Source organism: Macaca nemestrina, chromosome 17, assembly GCF_043159975.1.
Source record: "Macaca nemestrina isolate mMacNem1 chromosome 17, mMacNem.hap1, whole genome shotgun sequence".
Classification (NCBI taxonomy): domain Eukaryota; kingdom Metazoa; phylum Chordata; class Mammalia; order Primates; family Cercopithecidae; genus Macaca; species Macaca nemestrina.
The window spans coordinates 47,455,876-47,470,003 of NC_092141.1; positions in this window are offsets into that span (position 1 = coordinate 47,455,876).

Genomic DNA, 14,128 nt, shown 5'->3' on the forward strand with positions numbered 1-14,128 from the left:
ATGAATAGATTAATCTACTCATGTGTTAATGGATTAATGAATTATCATGGGAATGGGTTAGTTATTGTGAGAGTGGATCTGTTATGAAAAGCCAGGTTGACTCTCTCTCCTGAGCTCCCTAGCCATGTGATGCCCTGTGCTGCCTCAGGACTCTGCAGAGAGCCCCCACCAGCAAGAAGACCCCCACCAGATGTAGCCTTCAACCTTGGACTTCCCAGCCTCCAGAGCTGTATGAAGTAAATTTATTTTTCTTATAAATTACCCCATCTCAGATATTCAGTTGTAGCAACAGAAATGGACTAAGACAAATGTGTAATTCAAGAGAAAAGAAAAAGAGATCACATTATAATCTGCCCCCTAAGATCTCTTAGAATGATTTGTTATAATTTATATTATAGTGTAATATACAGTAGTCACCCCTTATCTGCTATTTTACTTTCTGCAGTTTCAGTTACTCACAGTCAACTGGGGTCCAAAAGTATTAAATGGAAAATTCCAGAAATAAATTCATAACTTTTAAATTGCCCATCATTCTGAGTAGTGTGAAAAAAATCTCACATGGTCCCACTCCATTCTGCTCTGTCCTGCCCAGGACATGAATCATCTTTTTGTACAGTATATCTATACTGTATATACCCATTACTGTATATGAAAAAATATGCTATATATAGGGTTTGATGCTATCTGAGGTTTCAGGCACCCACTGGGAGTCTTGGAATGTATCCACTACAGAAAAGGAGGGACTGCTGTATATGGGTGCCTTATCTCCCAAACTGGTCCATAATTTTTTTTTTTTTTTTGAGATTGAGCCTGGCTCTGTCCCCCAGGATGGAGTGCAGTAGCACAATCTTGGCTCACTGCAATCTCCGCCTCCCAGGTTCAAGCAATTTTCCTGCCTCAGCCTTCTGAGTAGCTGGGATTACAGGCATGTGCCACCATGCCCAACAAATTTTTGTATTTTTAGTGGAGATGGGGTTTCTCCATGTTTACTAGGCTGGTCTTGAACTCCTGACCTCAGTGATCTGCCTGCCTTGGCCTCCCAAAGTTCTGGGATTACAGGCATGAGCCACCGTGCCCAGCCCTCATAAGCATCTTGAGGACAGAAACATAAATATGTATTTCAGGTACCAAGCATAGTGCAGATATAGGATGAGCATTTAATAATTGGGTGAAAAGGAAAGCTCCTTCCTATTTTTCTCTAGGGGGGAAAAGCACATTTTGTACATAGGTGTTTATGTAGGTGTTTGCTGCATCGCAAAACATTTACTTTCTTTAAAACCCAAAGTAGCAAAAACATACACTTTAAAATATTTTTTCATGCTTGGTGTGGTGGTGCACAACAATAATCCCGGCCACTCAGGAAGCTGAGGCAGGAGGATCACTTGGGCCCAAGAGTTTGAGGCTCCAGTGAGTTGTGATCACACCTGTGAATAGCCACTGTACTCTGACCTGGGTAACATAGCAAGACCCCATCTCTAAAAAAAAAAAAAAAGAAAAAAAAAGAAAAATTTTCTTTCTTTTTTAAAAAAAATTGTGCTATAACATAAAATGTACCATTTTAATTTTTTTTTTTTTTTTGAGACAGAGTCTTGCTCTGTCACCCAGGCTGGAATGCAGTGGTACAATCATGGCTCACTGCAACCTCTGCCTTCCAGGCTCAAGCAATTCTTGTGCCTCAGCCTCCTGAGTAGCTGGGTCTACAGGTGTGCACCACTGCACCCGGATAATTTTTGTATTTTTAGTAGAGATGGGGTTTCGTCATGTTGGCCAGGCTGGTCTCAAAGTGATCCACTCCTGGCCTCAAGTAATCCACCCACCTCGGCCTCCCAAAGTGCTGAAATTATAGGTATGAGCCACCACATCCAACCCATTTTAACCATTTTTAAATGTACAATTCATTGCCATTAAGTATATTTACAATGTTGTGCAACCATCACCACTATCTATTTCCAGAAAATTTTCATCATCCCAAACAAAAAGCCTTATTCTCTTGTCCCCACAGTCAGGCCCTGGCAGCCACCTTTTGACTCTGTCTCTGAATTTGCCTATTTTAGATATCTAATGTAGTGGAATTATACAATATTTGCCCTTTTGTGTCTGGCTTATTTCACTTAGCATAATGTTTTCAAGTTCATCCATGCTATAGCATGTATCAGAATTGCATTCCTTTTTAAGGCTTAATATTCCATTGTATGTACATACCACATTTCATTTATTCATTCATTGGTCAATGGACATTTGGGTTATTTTTGCCTTTTGGCAGATGTGAATAATGCTGCAGTGAACATCAGTGTACAGTACTCATTTGTGTCGCTGTTTTTAATTGTTTGGGGAATATATCCAGGAGTAGAATTGCTGGACCATATGGTAATTCTATGTTTTAACTTTTTGAGGAACTGGCAACTGTTTTCCACAGCATATGCACCATTTTATATCCCCCCTAGCAATGTACAAAGGTTCCAGTTCCTCAGCATTATCACCAACACTTGTTATTTTCCTTTTTTAAAGTAATAGTCATTCTGGCTGGGAACGATGGCTCGCGCCTGTAATCCCATCACTTTGGGAGGCCAAGGCAGGTGGATCACTTGAAGTTTGAGACCTGCCTGGCCAACATGGTGAAACCTTGTCTCTACTAAAAATACAAAAATTAGCCAAGTGTGGTGGCAAGCGCCTGTAATCCCAGCTGCTTGGGAGGCTGAGACAGGAGAATCTCTTGATCCCTGGAGGTGGAGGTTGCAATGAGCCAAGATCACGCCAGCCTGGCAATAGAGTGAGACTCCATCTCAAAAAAAAAAAAAGTTGGGTCCGTGGCTCATGCCTGTAATCCCAGCACTTTGGGAGGCTGAGGCAGGTGGATCACTTGAGGTCAGGAGTTCAAAACCAGCCTGCCCAACGTGGTGAAACCCTGTCTCTACTAAAAATTAAAAAATTAGCCAGGCATGTGGGTGCATGCCTATAATCCCAGCTACTCAGGAGGCTGAGGCAGGGGAATCGCTGGAACCTAGGAGGCACAGGTTGCAGTAGGCTGAGATCAGGCCACTGCACTCCAGCCTGGACAACAGAGCAAGACTCTGTCTCAAAAATAAATAAATAAAAATAAAATAAAAATAAATTTAAAATAAAAATAAATAAAATAATAGTCATTCTAATGGGTGTGAAATGGTATTAAAATATTTTTGTAGCCAGGTGCAGTGGCTCATGCCTGTAATCCCAGCACTTTTGGAGGCCAATGAGAGAGGATCACTTGAGCCCAGAAGTTTAGGGCAGCAGTGAGCTAGAATGGCACCACTGTGCTCCAGCCTGGGCAACTGGGCAACAGAGACTCTGTCTCTTAAAAAAAAGACTGGGTGGTGGCTCCTGATCACTTGAACCCAGGAGTTGAAGACCAGCCTGGGCAACATAGTGAGACCCTGTCTCTACAAAATTTTTTTAAAAATTTTAAAAAGTAGCCAGTTGTGGTAGTGCATGCTTTTGATCCCAGCTACTTGGGAGGCTGAGGTGAGAGGATCGCTTGAGCCTGGGAGGTCAAGACTGCACTTGTGAGTGATGATTACCCCACAGTACTTCAGCCAGGGTGACAGAGCAAAATGCTCTCTCTAATTAATTAAAATACACTTTAAAAATTTTGTCTCATAAAATCCACAGAAGGGTGAGCTAGCCTGATAAGAAAAGAATATTAAGTTTAGAATTGAAGACACTAAAGTTACATTAGAAAATGTTTAGGCAAACATATTAGGAGCCTTAAAAATGTTCAATTCCAACTGGTTTTATAAATGTTTTCTCCCATCTTCAAGGAGATTATGTATGAGGATGTTTATACAGTTTGTTTATGTGGTAAGATATCAGTTTGTATGTTTGTTTGTTTATTTTTGAGACAGGGTCTCACTCTGTTGCCCAGGCTGGAGCACAGTGGCACAATCACAGCCCACTGTAGCCTCAACCTCCCTGGGCTCAGGTGATCCTCCCACCTCAGCCTCCTGAGGAGCTGGGACCACAGGCGTGGACCACCATGCCCAACTAGCATAACCGTTTTAATATGTGCACTGAAGTTACTCTGCAACCCCTCCCCCGCATTGAGGCAGCAGCTGTTGTGGTTCTATGTTTACTTGTTTTAAGTGAGAGGGCACAGAAAAGAGAAACAGGAGCCTTTTGTTTGAAAGTCTAGCCCCTGCAGGGAAATAGAAAGAGCTAATATGCATAGACACAGCAGTAGATTTGGGAGCAACTTGATGAATAGAGCTTCTGCATCCCTTAGACCAGCCAGTTTCCCTGGAGAGGAGAAAGGAAAAGGAGGGAAAGCCCAAAGTAGAAAGCATAGGAATCTTATTATGTAGAAAGTACCCTGCACCCTGTCCCCTCACCACCCCACCACTACCTCCACCCCATGGATCCCAGAGTAGGAATCAAAAACTAAAGATCTGTGGTGTCTGAGTACATAGGACCTACTTTCACAGGAAGATTTGAGAAAGGCAGTAGGAACCCAAAGTGGAACAGCTGCCTGATATGCCCAGGCTGATAGGCCTTAGACAACATCTCCCGGCCCCCCAGCATGATATGGGAGTCATACAATGATGCTCTTGAATTATCTGGTAGTAACTAGCGTCTGTGAAGTGTTTTGGGTAACTCAAGAGTTGCTTAGAAAAACAGAATGATTTCTGTGTGTTTAGGAACTTTAGGCAGCCTCCCGAACTGGCCACTGGCAGCCTGTCACAGGGGTTGACAATTCCAAGGTGCCCTGGAGAAAGGAGAGAGAAATCTGCCTCTCAAGAAGCTCTATGATCCAGAAGGAGGAAAGCACAGCAGTGATGGGCACACATTGGCCATCTTGCTGATGCTGATCACTAGCAGGATGAAACAGCTCTAAGCATTTTTTGGTCCTTAGATCACACGACTCAAAATTAAAATTCCAGGGATAGAAAGGCTGATTGGCTCGCTTGGTCACATGTCCACCTTTGGCCAGAGGACAGGTCAATGTAATTGTTCACCAAAACTACATCAACTAGAAAAAGGGTAATAACCTAAGAAAACAATCAGGGGATGTTACCAAAAGATGGGATCAGAAATGTCTGGCAAGCAAAAACTGCAAATATCTGAATTCACCACATGGACTTACAGTGTCAGAGATGTAATAGTTTGTTGGGTTTTTGTTTTTCTTCCCAGAAAATTATCTGCAAGTAAAGATGTGATAGTGTTGTTTTGTTTTGTTTTGTTTTTGAGACAGAGTTTTGCTCTTGTTGCCCAGTCTGGAGTGCAATGGCACGATCTCAGCAACCTCTACTTTCCGGGTTCAAGCAATTCTCCTGCCTCAGCCTCCCAAGTAGCTGGAATTACAGGTGTGCGCCACCATGCCCGGCTAATTTTGTATTTTTTTAGTAGAGAGATAGTTTTGCCATGTTGGTCAGGCTGGTTCTGAACTTCTGACCTCAAGTGATCTACCCGCCTCAGCCTCCCAAAGTGCTGGGATTACAGGTGTGAGCCACCGCGCCCTGCCACAGAATCTCGTATGTTTAGCAATTTTCTTTTCTTTTTTCTTTCTTTTTTTTTTTTTTTGTTGTTGTTGTTGTTAGATGGAGGCTTGCTCTGTCACCCAGGCTGGAGAGCAATGGCACAATCTTGACTCCCTGCAACCCCCATCTCTGAGGTTCAAGTTATTCTCCTGCCTCAACCTCTTGAGAAGCTGGGATTACAGGCGTGCACCACCACACCCACCTAATTTTTATTTTCAGTAGAGACGGGGTTTCATGATGTTGGCCAGGTTTGTCTGGAACTCCTGACCTCAGGTGATCCACCCGCCTCAGCCTCCCAAAGTGCTACCATTACAGGCGTGAGCCACCGCCACCATGCCCAGCCTTAGCAATTATTTTCAACAATTGATACTCTTACCTTTCTTCCTATAGATCTAATTATATGGAAAGATACAATTATTTTTGACGAAATTTTTATCTTAGTATGTTGTACTCATTTATAATTCTTCCAGTAGTGGCAGTAATTTTCCTATATACAAATACATCCATATATAAGCACACAGTATATATACACTATATATAAAACATATAGATAAGTTAAAACTATAATGGAAGGAAAGATTATAAGAGCAATAAAAACATAAAATATGGAAGAATAAAGTCAACAAAAAAATGCAATGGACCTGTGTGAAAAAGCTACAAGACAATAGGGGGAGGTAAAAGAGGATTTTAATGAAAGGAGGGACGTGCTTTGTTCCCAGAAAGACAATATTGCGAAATTTTGACTTCTATTTTTCTGGTCAAAACTCATTTTTCTGGTCAAAACAGCATATCGTTGTAATGTATCTTTTTTTGGTAAATGCTAAATCTGACAGTTGTTGCCCTTTAATATAAGAATTAAACTCATATATTAATAATTGGTGTATCTGATTTTGCTTCAGCCATCATGTTTATACTTTCAGCCATCATGGTTTACACTTTCCACTCATTGTATATTCTTGCTTTCTTTCTTTTCCCTGGAAAGAAAAGTCTTTGACTTTGGCTAAATGGATTTTGTTTTCTTTTTTTAAAGAGAGAGGGTCTTGCTCTGTCGCCCATGCTAGATTGCAATGGCACTATCAAAGCTCACTTCAAGGCCAGGCATGGTGGCTCACGCCTGTAATCCCAGCACTTTGAGAGACCAAGGCAGGCGGATCGCTTGAACTCAGGAGTTCGAGACCAGCCTGGGCAATATGGCAAAACCCCATCTCTACAAAAAGTACCAAAAAAATTAGCCAGGTGTGGTGGCATATGCCTGTAGTCCCAGCTACTTGGGAGGCTGAGATGGGAGGAACACTTGAGCCCAGAAGGCAAAGGTTGCAGTGAACCAAGATTGTGCCTTTGCCCTCTAGCCTTGGTGACAGAGGGAGACCCTGTCTCAAGAAAACAAAACAAAACAAACCAAAAATCTCATTGCAGCCTGGAACTCCTGACCTCAAGTGATCCTCCTGCCTCAGCCTCCGAAAATGCTGGGATTAGAAGTACTGTATCCCTTTTTTTTTTCAGACAGAGTCTTACACTGTCACCCAGGCTGGAGTGCAGTGGTGCGATCTTGGCTCACTGCAACCTGCGCCTCCCAGGTTCAAGTAATTCTCCTTGCTTCAGCCTCCCAAGTAGCTGGGACCACAGGTGCGTGCCACCATGCCTGGCTAAATTTTGTTTTCATTTTGTTTTGTGTTTTTGAGACAGAGTCTTGCTCTGTCAACCAGGCTGGAGAGCAGTGGCATGATCTCTGCTCTCTGCAACCTCTACTTCCCAGGTTCAAGTGATTCTCCTGCCTCAGCCTCCCAAGTAGCTGGGACCACAGGTGCGTGCCACCATGCCTGGCTAAGTTTTTGTATTTTTAGTAGAGACATGGTTTCACCGTGTTAGCCAGGATGGTCTCGATCTCCTGACCTCATGATCTGCCCGCCTTGACCTCACAAAGTGCTGGGATTACAGGCGTGAGCTACCGCGCCCGGCCTAATTTTTGCATTTTTGGTAGAGACAGTGTTTCATCATGTTGGCCAGGGTGGTCTCGAACTCCTGACCTCAGGTGATCTGCCTGCCTTGGCCTCCCAAAGTGTTAGGATTACAGACATGAGCCACCACACCCGGCCAGAAGTACTGTATCCTGTTTCCACTCTCATGGTGGTGAATTTTACCTTTTAGAAAATAATAGTTTTGTTTTTTTTTTTTTTTTGAGAGGGAGTCTGGCTCTGTCGCCCAGGCTGGAGTGCAGTGGCCGGATCTCAGCTCACTGCAAGCTCCGCCTCCCGGGTTTACGCCATTCTCCTGCCTCAGCCTCCCGAGTAGCTGGGACTACAGGCGCCCGCCACCTCGCCCAGCTAGTTTTTTTTTGTATTTTTTAGTAGAGATGGGGTTTCACCGTGTTAGCCAGGATGGTCTTGATCTCCTGACCTCGTGATCCGCCCGTCTCGGCCTCCCAAAGTGCTGGGATTACAGGCTTGAGCCACCGCGCCCGGCCAATAATAGTTATTTTTATTTTCTGATTATAAAAGTAATACATACTCATGAACGGAAATTTGGAATAAATAGCAAACTAAAAGGAAAGTGTCATGCAGAGATAATCACTATTAATATCTTTAATTTTTTGTATTCTTAAATTTTTTCATGAAGTAATGCACAATTGCTGTAAAGATTTCCAATCACATTGAGGCATTATAGAGGACATCTTTTATTTTTGCTCATCTAGTATCTATTCTCTCTTCTGGTAACACCACCTGATTTCCCTTTGAGGAACTATCTCTCTTCCACTTTCCGTTCATGTGTTTCAGATGGGACTGAGCCCAACTCTGAGCTCCAGAGACTAGCCAGGACCCAGGCTTGGCCAGAGTGATGATGAACCTGGCAAGGCTAATGGAAATCAATTATGGAACTTTAGTTGAAACTATTGGGAAAGAGAGGTTCCCTTTCTCTACTGTGACTGACACCTAACAAATAGAATATGGTGGAAGTGATGCCGTGTGACTTCCAAGGACATAGCTTCCATTCAGTACACTCTTTCTGGAATCACTCACTCTGGGGGAAGGCAGCCACCATATTGTGAGGCCACCCAAGCAGCCTTGAAGAGAGGACCCTGTGAAGAAGAACTAGGGCATCAGCCATGTGAGTGAACCACTTTGGGGTTGTTTGTTTGCTTGTTTTGTCACCTGGGTTCTGTCACCCAGGCTGGAGTGCAATGGCATGATCTCCACTCACTGCAATTTCCACCTCCCAGGCTCAGGTGATCCTCTCAACTCAGCCTTCCGAGTAGCCGGAACAGGTGCACATCACCACATCTGGCTAGTTTTTGTATTTTTTGTGGAAACAGGGTTTTGCCATGTTGCCCAGGCTGGTCTCAAACTCCTAGACTCAAGCAATCCACCCGCCTCAGCCTCCCAAAGTGCTGAGATTACAGGCATAAGCCACTGTGCCTGGCCAGAGTTAGCCACTTTGACAGTGGATACTCCAGCCTCAGTCAAGCCTTCAGATGACATCTTTATTGCATACTCACGAGTGATCCTGAGCCAGAACTGCTCAGCTAATCTGTTCCTGACCACAGAAACTTTGAGAGATAATAAATGTTTGTTGTCGTTTTCAGCCACTAAGTTTTTTTGTTTATTTTTTTTGTTTTGTTTTTATTTTTTGAGATAGAGTCTCATTCCATTGCCCGGGCTGGAGTGCAGTGGCACAATCTCTGCTCACTAAAACCTCCACCTAACCAGCTCAAGCAATTCTCCCAACTCAGCCTCCCAAGTAGCTGGGACTACAGGAGTGCACCACCATGCCCAGCTAAGTTGTGTATTTTTAGTAGAGATAGAGTTGAATCATGTTGTTCAGGCTGATCTTGAACTCCTGACCTCAAGTGATCCACCTGCCTTGGCCTCTCAAATTGCTGACATTACGGGCGTGAGCCACCATGCTCAGCCATAAGCCACTTAGTTTTGAGGTAATTTGTTGTGTGGCAATAGATAACTAATACAAGATTAGTTTAGGAATCCAAACCTAAGCCAATCAGCACGTGGCATTCCCCTGCGAACTTTGCTGGTTCAAGAATAGATATGTTACTAAATTGTCTCAGTTAGACCCAGGGACAGACTTATAAACAGTTGGGTAAATAGCTCTCTTCTACAACCCATAAACCTGAAAACCTATGTTCAGAGTGTGGCTGGCAGCCATCTCATTATAAATAAAGCCCTCACTAGTGTACTTGATGAGTCTTAAGAAAGAAAGTGGCTGGGTGTGGTGGCTAATTCCTGTAATCCCAGCACTTGGGAAGGCCATGGCAGGCAGATAGCTTGAGCCCAGGAGTTTGAAATCAGCCTGGGAAACATGGGGAAACCTCGTCTCCACAAAAAATACAAAAATTAGCTGGGCATAGTGGCACACGCCTGTGGTGGCAGCTACTCAGGAGGCTGAGGTAAGAGGATCGCTTGAGCCTGGGAGGTCAAGGCTGCAGCAAGCCGTGATTGCACCCCTGCATTCCAGCCTGAGCGACAGAGCAAGACCCTGTCTCCAAAAAAATAAAAGAAAGCCAACTTTAGGATGAATATAATATTGTAGATAGCAAATCAGATGGACCTAATAAATTGGGTCATTGATGAAATTATTGAGCTACTGAAATAAATAACCATAAACCCTTCCTTAACTTTAACCTTCTGGTTTTATGAACCAATACATTTCCTTATCATATTAGTCACAATAGCCTTCTTTATGTTAGCATTTGCTTTGATGGAAACACTTCCCAGTATTATCAAACTCTTTTAGTCATGTTGTTTTAGGTATATCTTACGTAAATTGTAAATAGCTGGGATTGTTTTATTTTCTCAACATGACTTTGACTTTGGGAGAATTTACTACATGATCATAGCTCACTGCAGCCTCTGACTCCTAAGCTCAAAGGATCCTTCCCACCTTGGCTTCCTGAGTAGCTGGGAATATAGGCGTGCACCACCATGCCTGGCTCATCCAACGTTTTAAAATCTGGATCTTTCATGTAGAAATTCAGTTGCGTATCCACACTTTAAAAATTAGAGGCTCTATAATGTGAAGTCCCCTAATCTCACATCACTGAGTGGTGGCTGGCCCTTCCAGATGGGGTATGTACCCTCTGGTTCACCACAGTGCCCCCCATTCTGTGTTATTTTTCCAAAGTGGAGAGAATTTTAGTTTATATTTATGATCTCTCCTTGCACTATTTTTTTTTTATGGTAGAATATCTGTTTCCATGACTCTATTACTTTTATTGAAGACCCAAAAGAGCTGTATTTCAAGAAACGAAAGTAAAAATATCCACTTCTGCATTACCCTTCTGGCCCCTGTGGTCATTTGGGTGTGCATTTTCTGTCTTAATTCTGTTTCTCTTTTACAATTGGTTACATATAAATTGTTAACAATTATGTTATGAGTCACTGGTTTCTTTTTTTTTTTTTACTTTTTTTCTTTTCTTTCTTTCTTTTTTTTTTTTTTTTGAGACAGGATCAGGCTCTGTCACTCAGGCTGGAGTACAGTGGCGCGATCACAGCTCACTGCAACCTCTGCCTCCTGGGCACAGGTGATCCTTCTACCTCAGCCTCCCTAGTAGCTGAGACTACAGGCACATGTCACCACACCCAGCTAATGTTTGTATTTTTTGTAGTGACAGTTTCGCCGTGTTGCCCAGGCTGGTCTCGAACTCCTGGGCTCAAGTGATCCTCCTGCCTCCACCTCCCAAAGTGCTGGGATTATAGGCGTGAACCACCACACTCTGCCCAATATTTTTAATGACCATCAAGAAACAGTATCTATAATTTTGCTCCCCTATAATTTTGCTTGCTACAGAAAATCTTTAGCAAGATTTTCTTTCTCCTCTGCCTTATACCTCACTTCTGCTTTTGTTGTGATTTAGTTCAAGATTGTTATTCATCTTTCTTATTATGTCTCTTCTAAGAATCTTTTCTGACAAATTGCACTAAACATAAAAACCACTATCGACAACTATTTAACCTATACAGCTGTAAACGTTGTCAGTTTCTTTTTCTTTTTTTCTTTTTATTTTTTTGAGACAGAGTCTTGCTCTTGTCACCTAGGCTGGAATGGCACAGTCTTGGCTCACTGCAACCTCCGCCTCCTGGCTTCAAGCAATTCTCCTGCCTCAGCCTCCCGAGTAGCTGGAATTACAGGCGCTTGCCACCACACCCGACTAATTTTTGTATTTTTAGTAGAGATGGTGTTTCGCCATGTTGGCCAGGCTAGTCTCAGACTCCTGACCTCATGATCTGCCTGCCTCGGCCTCCCAAAGTGCTGGAATTATAGGCATGAGCCACCGTGCCTGGTATTTGTTTGTTTGAGACAGTCTTGCTGTGTCATCAGGCTGGAGTGCAGTGGCATGATGTTGGCTCACTGCAACCTCCGACTCCCTGGTTCAAGCGATTCTTCTGCCTCAGCCTCCCAAGTAGCTGGAATTACAGGCAGGTGCCACCACATCCAGCTAATTTTTGTATTTTTAGTAGAGACAGAGTTTCACCATGTTGGCCAGGATGGTCCCTATCTCCTGGCCTCATGATCTGCCCGCCTCTGCCTCCCAAAGTGCTGGGATTACAGGCGTGAGCCACTGCACCCAGCCTACTCATCACTGTTTCTTATATATCACCCCTGCCCTTTTTTGAGCTTTTTATTGTAATTCATCTGTCATTTTGCTACAGTGCTTCTTTAAGGGGAAAAAAAAAAAATCTCTGTTGATAGATGGTTTGCACTCCCTCAAAACTTGTGTCAGTTACTGGGCTATTCAGTTTCTTCTGAGCTAGGCCTCCCACCCCAAGGCTGCAGCATTCTGCTGGCCGGCTTCACCCTGAGTATGATGAGTAGCCATGGAACTGGCTGACAAGCTAAGACCCTGCTGGAACAAGAAAGCAAGGGAAGTAGTGGAGGCTTAAGGGACTTTGCTGATGTGATTTGACTGTTGTGCTGAGTCTTTCTCTTTTTGTCCCCAGTTCTCTCTCTTCTTGTTTGTTGTAGTTGCCTAAAATTAGTTGGATCTCAGCTAGCCAATCTCTCTGGCTGCCTAGGTAAATTGCAATTTCAAAAAGAGTCAAGCATACCAGTGTAAAATTATCCTTTTTCCCTAAAACAGTAAACCCTGCTCCACTGTCATTTTGTATCTACTGCTGCATATGAGAAAACATGAAAAGTTATGAGTTTCTTTTTATCTTTGGAATACGGAAAAGTCACCAGACTCACTTGGAATTCTCTTCATCCCTCTCTTTCTCACACCCCACCACCTTCTACCTATCAGTAAATCTTGTTAGTTCTACCTTCAATATGGAGGTCAGGCATGGTGGCTTATACCTGTAATGCCAACACTTTGGGATGCCAAGGTGGGAGGATCGCCTGAGCCCAGGAGTTTGAGACCAGCCTGGGCAACATGGTGATACCCTCATCTTATATAGCTGAAAGAACACTTAATGGGCCATAGGCACGTGAAAGATGGTTTCATTCAGCAGCTCTCTTACACTGTGTGTCTCTGTCTCGGCTACCTCTTCTGGCTCTGTGACTTCTGCCACTCCCACACACAGCTGCACAGCCAGCTTTCCCTACAGGTCAGCAGCTTAACACTTTCTCTGGGCACAAGCATGCCTGTACAGCATCAGCAGGGCAGTTATACCTTTTACAGACAATAGTGGCTCCAAGCCAAGTGATGAGCCTTCCCATGTTACGGCTATGTAGCTGTGATTATATAACAAGTAAAGTTATGCACCTGCACTCCAAACTTGCTGAGTCATGCAGGATGTTTACCTTGGCCCATGCCTCCCTTGCTGCATTGCAGCCATGTTCCTTACACAGGAGGATCCCTTGAGCCCAGGAGTTTGAGGCCAGTCCAGGGAACATAGCAGAATCCTGTCGCTTAAAAAAAAAAAAAAAATTAAAATATTTTTAAAATTTAGGAAGCTACTAGGGATGGAGTCCTCCAAAATAAGAAGCAAACCAAGAAGGAGGAAAAATATGACACAAAATGAAGGGTACAACCAAAAGAGAGGTATAAAGTAAACCATCCTAGGATGGTGGTAAAGGGAGATACCAATGAGACAGTGGTATAGGCTTAGAGAGGAACTAATACAGATTGGAGCAGGCCAGAAGGGTCTGGAATAGATTTCCAAAGAAAGAGTCAATTAATAGATTACGATTGCTAGAAAAACACTTGTTAGATCCCGGTGTCTGGGTCCAGCCATGCCGAAGTCCGAGGGCAGTGGGTAGGTGAGCAGAAAGAACACTTGATGGGCTGTAGGCAGGTGAATATGGTTTTATTTAGCAGCAGCTGTCTTACATGGTTTACTCAAACTAGCTCTTCTACATTGTCCACCCTGTCTCGGCTGCTTAGTCTGGTGGCTCCCACATACCTGTGCAGCCAGCTCTCCCTTGTCTTCAGGGTCAGCAGCTTAACTCTTTTTCTCTCTAGGCTTGAGCAAGCCAAGCTGTGTCCTGGCTCCCTCCTGTCCATCTGTAAAATAGACAGCTTTGGCTCTCTCTCTTTCTCTGGGTACCAGTGTGTCCTCCATGTCAAGCCATGTTGAGCTGAGCCAAGCCCCCAGATCCCCTGTACAGCATTAGCAGGGCAGACAATAGTGGCTCAGAGCCAAGTATGAACTTACACAAATAGGTTATAT